Source organism: Aquarana catesbeiana, linkage group LG02 (assembly GCF_042186555.1).
Source record: "Aquarana catesbeiana isolate 2022-GZ linkage group LG02, ASM4218655v1, whole genome shotgun sequence".
Lineage (NCBI taxonomy): Eukaryota > Metazoa > Chordata > Amphibia > Anura > Ranidae > Aquarana > Aquarana catesbeiana.
In genome coordinates this window covers 408768771-408783044 of record NC_133325.1, presented here as the reverse complement: position 1 = coordinate 408783044, position 14274 = coordinate 408768771, and positions in this window count along the sequence as shown.

Here is a 14274-nt window from a genome sequence, read left to right as displayed (position 1 = left end):
CAAAGTCAGCAGATAGATGATTGAGGATAGATAGAGAATTGGTATCAGCTGACTTAGCAGTTGGGGGGAGGGAGGGTTCAAAATGATTTGGGGACCCCCCAAAAAAAGCAATGGCACTCTGCCTGAATTTGAAGCACCAGTCACATTTCATTGTTTGGGGTAAAGCACTAATATGGAGCTGATAAAATACATTGTTAAGTGACTACATGAGGTGAATATAGGGCAGGAGACCATGCTGGGGAGGTAAGTGAAGGCAAATATGTACGAAGGACAAAAAAAATAATGACATAAAAATCCAGCATGCATGAGGAGAAAGGGGACATTCACAGCATATTACAATCATGGTAATTAGGGAATGAGGAAAGAATTACAATATATTAGCAAACATTATATACAATAAAATGTGATATTAAAGGATAAAAATCTTACCTTAATATACTCCTTCTGCAGGACCTGGATGATGGCAGAACAGGTCTCTGGGATAATGATTCTCAGAGCCTGGGGGAGATGCCTGTCGAGTCCTGCAGGCTTCTCTCCGTCGCCAAGTACCGCAGGGTGGCGACGAGCCTCTGCTCTGGAGTGATGGCTTGCCTCATGCAGGTATCCTGCCTACTGATATAGGGGGTCAGCAAAGCCAACAAACGGTGAAATACGGGGTCCGTCATCCGGAGAAAGTTCCTGAAATCATCAGGATTATTCTCACGGATCTCACGGAGCAAAGGCATATGACAGAACTGGTCACGCTGAAGCAACCAATTCTTGGTCCATGAACTCCTCCCCACCTTGTTCATGAACTGGACTTGTGTCAGGGTCAGGACCCCAACACCAAGCCCCCACACAGCACGAACTCTACGAGGAGTACGTATACGCAACAAGGCTAGAAAATGGTCAGCTGCTCAGAACGAAGTAACAGAATGCACTGAAGAACAGCAAGGCCTGTGAAGAGCGACCTGAAAAACAGTAACAAACTAACAAGAACACAATGACAAAAGCACGCGTAGCTTGCTTGCATGCACTGAAGAGCAGATACAAACCCACAAGCACAAACTGAACAGCAGAAAACGATCTGAAAACCACGAGTCTGAAAAAGTGCGAATCGTCTCTCACCAAACTTTTACTAACACAAGATTAGCAAAAGGAGCCCAAAGGGTGCCGCGCTTGGTTCTAAACTGGCCTTTTCTAGTCTCGTTGTACGTGGTGTAAGTCACCGCATTCTTAGCGAGTGGAAATTCCGACAACTTTGTGCGACGTGTGTATGCAAAACAAGTTTGAGCCAACATCCGTCGGAAAAAATCCATGGATTTTGTTGTCGGAATGTCCGATCAATGTCCGATCGTGTGTACGGGGCATTAGGATCTAAAACAGTTTTTGTTTCTGTGAGGCTTGAGGCTGTACGTCTCCAAAACTCTTACACTTAATGCTGCATACACACGGTCGGAATTTCCGTCAAAAAAAGTGTGATGGGAGCTTTTGGTCGGATATTCCGACCGTGTGTATGCTCCATCCAACTTTTTCTGTCCGAATTTCCGCCAGCAAAAGATTGAGAGCTGGTTCTCTATTTTTCCGACGGAAAAAGTTCTTGAGGGAAATTCAGGTCGTCTGTATGCAATATTATTCTGGTTCGCAAAAAAACACTCATGCTCAGAAAACAATTTGATGCATGCTCGGAAGCATTGAACTTCATTTTCTCGGCTCGTCGTAGTGTTGTACGTCACCGCGTTCTTGACGTCAAAAGTTCAGAGAACTTATGTGTGACCATGTGTATGCAAGCTAAGCTTGATCGGAATTCCGTCGGAAAAACCATCCAAGATTTTTCTGAAGGAAATTACGCTCGTGTGTACGGGGCATTAGATGTGCAAATCAGGCTATATCCTCTGTCTTTCCAATTCAGTCTTCATCCAAAATACCAAAGGCTATGCTTTTCAAAGGCCAGACTATTGAAAACATCATCAGGCAAATTATATTATCTATTTTCCACTTGTGAATACCACATCCAGTACATCCTAAAGTCTCCTGCTGGGGACACGTCTGCTAGTGTCATGCAGACAAGAACTCATAGTCAGTGCATCAAAGCTGTTGTCAGCTGCTCTTTGGGTAGTCATCATTGTAAGAGCTTATTACAACCTTAGTGCTTTCTTAAAATTTTAACAAAACGTTTGCATTGCAGTTAGCTGCACCCAATAACAGCTAAATACAATGTAACTTTTTAATATAGGAGATGAAAACCCAAAACTAGAATTGTATTTTTTTTTATTTTTACTTTATAATAACCTTCCCTACTTAACCCCTGATAAACTTCTGTTTATTTCTAACTAGCCATAATAAACTCCTTTCTCTTCCTGCTCATAAGAAAATGTTTATTGTCTTTTTCTTTTAATTTATCTGTTTTTGTTAGTGCCAAAAACACATACATTTTTTTTATATATATAAAAAGTCTTTATTTTATTTGTGAATAACTTTTTAGCACCAGAAACATAATTTTGCTATATGGCAAAATGGGACATACAGCAGATTAATAGTAATATCTACAGTATATCTATAGGAACACTAGTTGTTTTTAAAATACCAGCATTCAAACTTTTAAAAAATTGTATTTTTCTATTATTTACTTCTATTTTCTTGCCATTAAATATGTAGACAATTAAAAAAAAAACAATGGAAGGCACTATTATATATATATAAAAAAAAAAACTGTCAGTTCCTAAAGTCATTGTGCACCTTAAGATATTTTAGTCTCTGTAACTAGGTATTAGTGTAGTTATAATTTCTGTGCTGTTTCTTTTCCTTACCCTGTAATGATGAGCTCACATGTTCCCCTGTGTCCATGTATTCATTCACCTAGCTTGTCCCCATTTGCCAAAGGAACAAGCAGCTTCTTATTCTGGGCCATGCAGCCTGCAGTTAATGCCCCACCATGTTTGCCTGTTTGTTTCAGATCCAATTTCTGTTTAGCTCTCATATACAGAGCACTAGACTGTGGGATGTGTCGTTTCTGCACAGTAAGTGTCAGCTCTCAGACTACAGATAGAGGTCATGCATGTTCCTGTAAAGTGCTAGAAACTGCTGACACAAGAGTATAAAAATGGATTAAACTGTAGACAACAAAAGCCCCCCCCCCCAAATCCATGTCTGACCTTTACTTCAGCATGCAACCTGGCTGGCAAAAGAAAGAGAAGGGAAGCAAAGATGCCCACTTGCTTGTAGGCAGGTGCAGTTTCTTACCACCACTGCAGGTGGTCCTTAACCACAGTGGTTCTGCAGCTGGAGAGGATGTCAGGAGAAACTTGTTTCCTTTATGGTTTTCTGGGACACTGGGGAAGCTATCCAGTTGGATACTGTTGCCCCATGTGACTCTGGCAGCCATCTTGGATAAGACAGCCTTTTTAAGTCCCTGGCTCCTGTGATTGGCATGCTTTTTGTGAGTAAGTAGTGCAGGGAAAGGGACCCCATCTGTTAAGTACAGTACTAGTGGTACACCCTTTGCAGTGGTATATTGCATTCTTCATGCTTGAACACAAACAGTTACTTCTGACACCGGAATGTGAAGATTTACTCTACTATAGGCTGTGCATACAGGGTAACAAATGACACCAAGAAGCTATGTGTTCATTGCAAATATTATGCAGGTGAAAAACACAAGGTGCAGGTAGGAAAGTTTATAATGAATTTAAAGTGGAGATCGGCCTGGAAAAAAAACATAAAGTCAACAGCTACAAATACTGCAGTTGCCGACTTTTAATATAAGGACACTTACCTGTCCTCACCTGAAGCCCACCCGTCCCTCGGCTCCGGGTGCAGGTGCCGATATCCTTACTAAGGGAAACAGGAAGTGAAGCCTTGCGTTTCCTACTGCGCATGCACAAGTGGCGCTACGTGATCTGAATAGTCCCTGCAGTCTTCTGGGATCTGTGTGTCTCCCAGAACACAGCGGGGGGGGGAGAAGAGGGGCCAGGCATTGCGTAGTTCGCTGCACAAAGTGTAGTGATCTTTGTCTGGAAGTGGGAGCAGATACCTGGATTTGATAGGTATCTGCTCCCCCCTCCCCCCTGAAAGGTACCAAATGTGGCACCGGAGAGGGGGAAGAATCCAATCAGCAGAAGTTCCATTTCTGGGTGGAACTCCGCTTTAGTTAATGAAAAGTTATTAATATAACTTAACTGTGCCCAAAGGTGAAATGTGAAAATGACTCTGGAACTTAAAGGGACACTGTAACTGTCACCACCTAGCAAGGTATACACATCCATCCGTACTCCCTTGCCACCTCCCCACTCTGTCAAAGCCATTGCTCTGTTGCTGTAATAGAGCAGGACTTCCAGGTAGGGGGTAGCATTTTACCACCTCCATGTGACCTCCATGCCATGTTCTTGGGATTGGACAATCAATCGGTATGCTCAAATAATAGATTGGTAGGTGGTGAGTTGCAGAATTAGTACAGCAGTAGCTTCTGGGAGCTGGAAGGGAAATCCCTTTCTCCCAACTCCGATAATTTCCTAAACATCTTGACTTTAATTATGCTGTAATAGATTTTCTATGTTTGAGCAGCCGTTTGTGTTCACACGTGCTTCTTGCTGATCAATGAGGAATTCTAGGTGTACATCACTGCACAGAGCAGCTCCATATTACCTGTAATTAGCAAGGCCCGGGGGGAGAGACGTGAAGTGCTGGAGCTATTAAATACATCTTGTCCCTGGGGAGTCTGTCATCCAGATGAAAGCCTCTTGAAATCTGCATCCACCTGCAAATACAGTATTTTATTTCCAATTGCTACAACAGGTATTGCTGAAAAACCTAATGCCACAAAATACCTTTGCTGCAAAAGATGTAAAAAAAAGTCCTAGTATAAATCATTGTTTCATGCAAAAGAAGCATTTGTGTTCAATAGCATACCATATTCAAATCAGTTTCCTCCACAAAAAATAATCCTCCTTAGGCAAAAATGTTCATGATCACTAAGCATTTATAAAAATCAACCCTCCATACCTCTGGTTTAACCACTTGCCGACCACCCACTGCAGTTATACTCAGCTGTGCAAATTGTCGTAGGTGTACGTCGGCTTGTGCACTCGCTTTTGTGGGCGCGCGCGCTGCCGGGGGCATGCCCATGTTCCCATTGGCCAGCGGGGGAGCCAATCAGCCAGCCACCCATGATCATTCCCCGCAGTGACAGAATGGGAATCTGCCTGTGTAAACAAGGCAGATTTCCGTTCTGACAGAGGAGATCACACTGATCCTGTTTTTCTGCTATGCAGGAAGACGGATCTGTGTGTTGTCAAAGTGAGCCCTTCCCCCATACAGTTAGAACACACAGTGAGGGAACACAGTTAACCCCTTGATCGCCCTTGATGTTAACCCCTTCCCTGACAGTGCCGTTAGTACAATGTCAGTGCATATTTTTAGCACTGATTACTGTAATAATGTCACTGGTTTCCAAAAAAGTGTCAAAAATGTGTTTTTTTACATTTTGGGGGGGAGAATGTTTTATAGCAAAAAGTAAAAAAAATAGTATTTATTTTTTTCAAAACTGTCGCTCTTTTTTTGTTTCTAGCGCAAAAAATAAAAACAGCAGAGGTGATCAAATACCACCAAAAGAAAGCTCTATTTGTGCAAAGAAAAGGACATCGATTTTGTTTGGGTACAGCATCGCACCACCACGCAATTGTCAGTTAAAGCGATGCAGTGCCGTATCGTACAAAATGGCCTGGTCATTAAGGAAGCAAATCCTTCTGGGGCTGAAGTGGTCGCTCACTTGCTTCCTATAGCTTGTGATCTGCAGTTAAATCCCACAGCAGCATTGTTACGATATAGACAGAGAAGTCTTAGATGTACATGAAGTTTTAGATGGGGTTTATTTCTAAAAAACATGTCACAAACAGTCACATCAAAAAATTACTGTATTTTCTTTGTTATAATTATTTCCTTTGATTGAAAGCACCATATAAAGCCATAATGCTGTATATTTCCAGAAATACCTTAATCAGTGCTAACAATCATAGGAGACAATCATATCAAACAAAATATGGCTATTTTTTGTTTTGGCTATATGAACCGATATTTGTATAAATAGACCACTAAGGTCAGTAGGGATGAGCCGAACACCCCTCTGTTCGGTTCGCACCAGAACATGCGAACAGGAAAAAAGTTTGTTCGAACACAAGAACACCGTTAAAGTCTATGGGACACGAACATGAATAATCAAAAGTGCTAATTTTAAAGGCTTATATGCAAGTTATTGTCATAAAAAGTGTTTGGGGACCTGGGTCCTGCCCCAGGGGACATGGATCAATGCAAAAAAAGTTTTAAAAACGGAAGTTTTTTCAGGAGCAGTGATTTTAATAATGCTTAAAGTCAAACAATAAAAGTGTAATATCTCTTTAAATTTCGTAGCTGGGGGGTGTCTATAGTATGCCTGTAAAGGGGCGCATGTTTCCCATGTTTAGAACAATCTGACAGCAAAATGACATTTCAAAGGAAAAAAGTCATTTAAAACTACTCGCGGCTATTGCATTGCCGGTCCGACAATACACATAAAAGTTCATTGATAAAAACGGCATGGGAATTCCCCACAGGGGAACCCCGGCCAAAATTTAAAAAAAAAATGACGTGGGGGTCCCCCTAAATTCCATATCAGGCCCTTCAGGTCTGGTATGGATTTTAAGGGGAACCCTGCGCCAAAATTTACCTTTTGGCGCTTCTTTAAAGGGTCAATTTGCACTTTATATATATATATATATATATAGGACTATCTATTGACCATGTAGTAACATATTTGTTCCTTGTCAACAATTGTCCTTTGGGAGGTGTCCCCAGAGGGCTGTATACGCTATAGGGTTCACCAATTTCTCATATTGGAAATGGATTGTTTGTAGGCTCTTGTTATTTTGGGCTGGCTTTTTCCTATTTTACATCTATTTTTTACAACAAATTGCTTTGATTTACATTATTTTAATTTCATTTTTAATCCACCTGCATTAATTTCTATGTTATACAGACCTTTACATTTAATATTTTGGTCTCTGTATCCCCTGTGATCTCTATAATATCCACTGGATGTCTCTCCGGTGTTTGATAGAGACATTCTGGTGGTTTAATTCACAGCATGAGTCTTTTCGGTGCTTTTTGGGTATATCCACCGGATGGCGCTGCTGAACATTGATGGGGACATTCAGATGGTGACCACATTGAACAAATCATTTTATTTCCGGTCTTTATATTTTTCACATGTGGATTGGTGGTGAATATAGAGTATTTACTTGTAAAAGTGTTGGATAAGGGTCCCCTTTGGAACCCCTCTCCCCTATATTCCCAACTTACTTAGTAGATACCATCTTAATGTTTGACAGTAACATTCTGGCTGTTTAACAAACGACACACGTCTTCAGTGTGTTTTTTGGGATTTATCCGCCAGATGGCGCTGCTGAACACATGTGGGAATGTTTGGATGGAGACTACTATCCACCAATTATTCCACTTCCGGTTTTTATTAGCTTGAGATGAGGTAGATGGAGGATTATGGGTAGTTATATCTGTAGTCCCCCTATTTTTGGATTGCTAGCTTTTGCTCTCTAAATGGGTCCTGACAGTTCCCATAAGTGATTAGTGTAATCACCATTTTTGGATTTCCAGCTATTTAGTACAAGTCTATTACTGTCAGTTTTTGTGATAATGCTTTATTTAACTCCATTCATATCCTATTTTGTTTTACATATGTATTGGGCATGATATATATATGTACACTAATTTCATATGGGTATGATACATAGACGTATTTTTATATATGTGCATTGGTACTCATAGATTGTCATAATAAGACAGCCCTTGTTGATTGCTTGTGCTGAGAAGCGCACCCGGATGCCGGAAGTATCTGACATATCTCAGGTGACTCTCAGCATGTAGGAATCCATAGCGAGGTGTGGTTTCGCTTCGGGATTACCTAAGGAGGTGACGTAGTGCGCCGCCTGTGCCCCTGGAAGATGTGATGATGTCACGAAACGCGTAGGGCGGAGCCAGACGATGCGCTGACGTCACCCCCATACAGTGTTACATTCCATTAGGATGGGTTTGTCTGTGCTCCTGTGGCCAAGGAACCGGACTTAAGGCTATTTTATCTTCAAACGCTATGTGAGTGTTCATTTTATGTATTTAATTTTAAATAAGTCTCTACGGTTTTACACTATGTGAGTTCCCCTTTTGTATTCTATGGTGTATCCCTGCCATGAGTTCTGTTGGTGTGGCTGATGGTGTGATGACCTCTAGTGGATGCCGGTAGAAGCTTCTATTGTTTGCCCTACAAGTTTGCCTGCTTGCTGTGATCCTCTGTAGTGGGGGGTCATGGCCATCCGGTAAGGAGTAACCCCTTCTACTCTCGGTGGTGGACCCTCCTTTGTAGTCACGGATTACTTATCAACTATCACTTGGACTTTTTTATCTGCGGGTTATTTGGAGTCACTACTATACTTTATTCATTTCACTTGTTGGTACAGTTTGGTGGATCACACTCAGATGTTATCCACATTTATTTTTGTTTACACACATTAATAAGAGTATCTTCACTTATGATTCTTATGTAATTTTTTATATGTATTAGCGCAACCCTCTTATTTTTTATGCTTATTTCACAATTGATGTTTATTGTTGAGATTGCTGCTATTTTGATAATCAATTGTTCACTTGGGATATAGCGCGTTTTTTTTTCTATTTTTCATTGATCCCCTGGGGCAGGACCCAGGTCCCCAAACACTTTTTATGACAATAACTTGCATATAAGCCTTTAAAATTAGCACTTTTGATTTCTCCCATAGACTTTTAAAGGGTGTTCCGCGGCATTCGAATTTGCCGCGAACACCCCAAATTGTTCGCTGTTCGGCGAACTTGCGAACAGCCGATGTTCGAGTCGAACATGAGTTTGACTCGAACTCGAAGCTCATCCCTAAAGGTCAGTTAATAATTTTTAAGCAGTTGGAACAACAGTTGTTTTCCTTTGGAAAAAAAAAGGTTTCAGGCATAACTAAACCCCAAAAACAAAAGTGTAATATATCATAGCTTACCAGTAATTGGATGTGGTGGCTGCATTTGTATCCTTTTTTTCCAGATTTTATTCTTTTATTTTCATGTGGTCATCAGCCAGTATCACGCCTCCCATCTTAAGGTGGCTACATTCATTCCTTCACTGTATCTATGGAGGAGAGGTGGTATAAGATAAAAAAAATTCTATATTCATGCTAGTGAGAAAAAATGTATCATAAATTGTTTGTTATTTGATTTTACTAGTAGTTCCAATTTAAGGCTAATTTTTCCTTTCAATGTCATAAACTCCAAGGTAATTTCCAATATTCATAAGCATGAAGAGGAAACACCTTTCTTGCTATACCACAGCCTTAGTTAGGCTCAGAGTAGTGTATCCTGCCCAAGAGGGTTTTATCAAATTCTAGGATGTAGTGCATTATAGTTGATCATCCCCATTTCAAGGAAAACAAAGGGATGATGACAACACATTAGCTACTCTGCTATTTTTAGAACAGATATGCTTTAAGAAGCTGGTGAAACTTAAATGTATAGCCATCCAACATATAGCATGCATTTATATTTTTCTGTTGTCATACTACATTACTTTCTGCTACGCTACACAACATTACCTCTAACTGCTCTTAATTCAGAGTTAAAGTGGAAGTCCAAGTGAACTGCTCAATACACAGTTGAAATTCATAAATATGAACTGTTTCATATCAAAAACAAAAAGCCATTAGATTTTTTTTTTACATATTATTGAAAACAATCAATGACCGACTTACCCAATTTCTAGGTATGTACTTCACTTCCAAATTGGCGTATCATATAAAAAAGGAGAATAGTAGTAGGTAGCAAAGTACTCTGCTGTCAATTATTCAACACTTTATTTTATTCAAAAATATTGTAAGCCATACAAAACCTGCTGTTAATACAAATTGTGTGAATTACCACCCCCGGAACAAACAGAACTGTGCTATTTTAAAAACATAAAAACCTTTCCAATTTCAGTCTTCCTTAACCAGTTGCCTACCTTTGGCGTCTTACACATGTCCATAAAACTCCTCCTCTGTACACAGGGCGTCTTCTGTACACCCTGCAGTTTCTTATCTAACCCTGATCCCCCCCCCACGCATAGCCCTGTGAGACCTGGTATCTGTAGAAAGATGAGCTCCTGACCAAATGACTGGGAGCCAGTTAGAACCCTTCCTCATTGAATGATCTCTCTGACAGACAATCACAGCGAGCATTCAGTGTAACACCTGTAAGCCAAAACAAAAGTAATACACTGGTTGTCTTATCTCCTGAGTTCCCTGTCAGACAGATCTGTGAGTGAGAGAACTGCAGCTGACAGAGGAATGTTTATTGTGTGCACAGGGAGTTAGTTAACTCTTAAATAACCAACACATGCTCTTATTTTACTACTTAACCTTTTCATTTCAACATGTATAAACATTATTTAAAAATTTCATCCCCTGCTCCACGTTTCCATGTTAAATTATTTGTTGGGAAAAAAAATTAAAAAGCACATACAGTATATACATTGTTATCTTTAAGGATTTACTGTTAAAAAAATATGTGGTTTAGGGTATATCTGTTTTATTTTAAATAATGAAAAACTTTAAATTACTGATGCATTATGAGAAGACTAAAATATATGCAAAAAAAAAAACTTTATTTCTTTTGTAAATAACTTTAACATGCTTTGTACCAAAATTACATTTTAATGTTGCACTAAAAAAAACAAGCAGCTGAATAAAACGTATATGTTTTCCCGACAGTAATGGTAATTGTGTTCAAAATATTACTGATCAAACTTGAAAAAATACATTTTTTTTCTGATTATTACTCTTTTTTCCCTTAAAATGCAAATAATAAAAAAAATAAAAAAAATTATCAGAAGACTTTAGGGTCACAAGAAAGCCCATTTTGTCCCCCTAACAACAATATATGTGTCAATTCTTTATCATAAGTAATTACAAAGTTATAGACTCATGAACAGACACATAGCAGAAATGTGAAAATATGGTTTGGTCCATAGGGGTAAACAAGTGTGAGAGCAGTGGTTATAAAAATGTATCACCATCATCCACAACGTTATCAATACAAAGTACACTATGCTAACATTTAAAGTATATGTAAACCCTTACCTTCTAAAACAACCCATTCAGTTTAAAATAGAAATTAAAGTAATCACACAATTTCTACTCTTAGCTACATAAGGGGCTTAGAGAGCTAGGGGTGGATAAACAGCAGGACACTGATCTCCCCAGTGATTGGCTGTGCATGGGGGGGGGAGGTCTGATTATTGGATGTTAGGCAGGCTGTGCTCCCAGCACAGCCAAAAAACTGATCACGGTGGGATGGATGTGCTCTCATGCCTAGCATGCTAAGTTTGAAATGGGAAAGTAGGGGGACTGTCAGGAACACCAGGAATTTCACATAAAGGAAGCAATACAAAGAGGATAGCATACTTGTTATCACAAGTACATGGTACAAAAGACACATATCAGGAATATGAAATGTCAGGGTAACATAGTAAGAACTTGTTATACCATCCTCTCTTTTATTATACGTAATTCATGATTTTGAAATAATATGGATTAAAAATCTCTGCTCAAACTTCAATAGTGTCAATGACCTAAAATTAAACCAAAATGTATCTCCAAATATTTAAAGTGTTGCTGCAAACACAATACTGTGTTTCCACATAAGTTTTAAATGCATATTTAGATGAAAGTGCAGCGCAACAAACATACAGTGAACCTTAAATCTAACAATTAATACATTTTTTAAATATCCCAAACCACTCTTCAGTGAATACCACCACCAGTTATTCTCCACACTCAACTTATTTTTTTGACCTAATAGAGGTCACCGCATGCTATCACCTTTAACCCTTTCACTGCCAGGCCCTGCGTTCCACTTTTTAACTCGGCTGGCCGGACCATTTTTGCATTGCTTTTTTATTTTTCCCTTACAGCTATCAGAGATTGTAAAAGACCCCACAAACCATATATTTTCTGAAAGCACATGACCAGTAGAATAAAAAATAAGGTGCTACTGATTTTTAAGGCGATGTTTGCGCAAATGTTTATTAAAGCAATATTTTTACCTAGAAGACACTAAAATCATAAAAACACAGCAACACAGCAAATTTTACAAAATTCCTGCTAAATATAAAAGCGTAACCTGTATTAAATTGTGCCTTTTTGCAAAATGGTGAAAATCAAACGTATGTAAAGATGTAAATATCCAAATATAAAAATCTGGAGGTTTTCATTCTTCACTTAATCAATACTTTCACCAAAAATACACAATATCATTATTAACAGATACAAAGGCAACACGTTTTACAAAATTCCTGCTAACTATAAGAGCTAAACTTGTATTAAGTTAATAAATACCAAACATATGTAAATTTTAAATTGCACGTTTTTTGGGAAATGGTGAAAATCAAACATACACAAGAGTCTCTCTAAAAAGTTTTAATTTTTTGCTTACAGCTATCAGAGTTTGTAAAAGACCCTGCAAACCATATATTTTCTGAAAGCACATGACTAATAACATAAAAAGAAGGTGCTACTGATTGTTAAGGCCTTGCCATATTTGCTCAAATGTTAATCAAATCAAACTAAAATCATTATTAGCAGATACAAACACAGCAATTTTTACAAAATTCTAGCTAAATTCCTGCTAAATATAAAAGCTTAACTTGTATTGAGTTCATAAATTACAAATATTTGTACATTTTAAATTGTGCCTTTTTGCGAAATGGTGAAAATCAAACGCAAAAAATGTAAATAACCAAATTTTTTAAAATGTCTGGAGGCTTTCATTTTTCCCTTACAGCTTTCATAGTTTGTAAAAGACCAAACCATATATTTTCTGAAAGCACATGACCAGTAGAATAAAAAGAAAGTTCTACTGATTTTTAAGGCTGGGCAATATTTGCGCAAATGTAAATCAAATTGCTATTTTCACACAAAAAAACATTAAAATCCCTATTTGCACACATAAACACAGCATAACTTACAAAACTCTTGCTAAAATCCTATTAAGACCTTGTTCATATGGGGTATGCTAAAGTGTATGCCCATGGAGGACCATTTTTTACCTGCAGTCCTAACCATGTCAATTGGGATACAGCGACTGCAATGACAGATCTGTACGGGTGTAGGTGCATGTACCCAAATGCAGACAGTGTAAATTCAGTGACATGCACCTACATGGATGTCAAGTTGGGAACAGTGGATATGTCCATGCAGCCGCTGCATCCCAATTAATATGGATGGGACTGCCTGCACAGGAATGCATGGAACACCTGTGCATTGCTGTGCAGCTGCTGTGTCCCAACTGACATCAATAGGATGGCCTGCATGGGGATGCATGGAACACCTGTGCATCCCTGTGCAACATGGCCTCGTTGTAGTATGCTCTGCATAAACAAAGCCTTAGGCCTTGTTTACCCTTGCAGTTGGGGGCAGGAAAAATAAGCTGCAATAGGCAGCGGAGGAGGGTATTTAAATGCTTCAGCCATGATGCTTTGTGCCTGGATCACAGTTGACCCAACTTACAGTGATACCGCTTTCCGAACGCTACACATTCATGTCTAAAGAAACGCCACAAAGGCCCTAAACCTGCGTGCAATGCACACGGTTGCAGCTCATTTGTCGATAAAAATGGGGTATAAACAGGTTGTGAGGAGGCATCAAATCGCTTCTTCATTGCCTGCCAGTAGTCTCTGGAGCATGATCCAAACACGGATTGGGCTTCAGCAGCTAGGGAGATTTAGATGCATGACTAAATCTACCCTTACTAGGTTTATTCATTTTTACTATTTTTTACAATTTTATTTTACAATTTTACAGGTAAGAACAAAAATCCATTTTTTTTTTTACTCTCCTGCTCTCCTATCTTTTCCGCTTTTCAACAGAGTGATGAGATTGCATTCAGTGCCACACTTGTGACCACTTAGTTGGCATTTCTGCCAGCAAAGAGTACAGTAGTCTACAAAAGCCTCCCCATTCGATGAACTGATGGGCACACACTGGCAACATGTAAACAGAAGGCATCAATGTCTGCTGTCAAATTTCCTCTCTATATAATCCTTCATCAGGGCAAAGTTAACTTTTATCTTCAGCTTTCCAAAGAAGCGTCAAGTTTGCTTTACTCCTCCCTTACTTATAAAGCTCAATGAACAATAAATTATAAAGGCAGTGTGCATATTAGAATGCACAATCAGTACTTTACTTATCTGATTAGAAAACG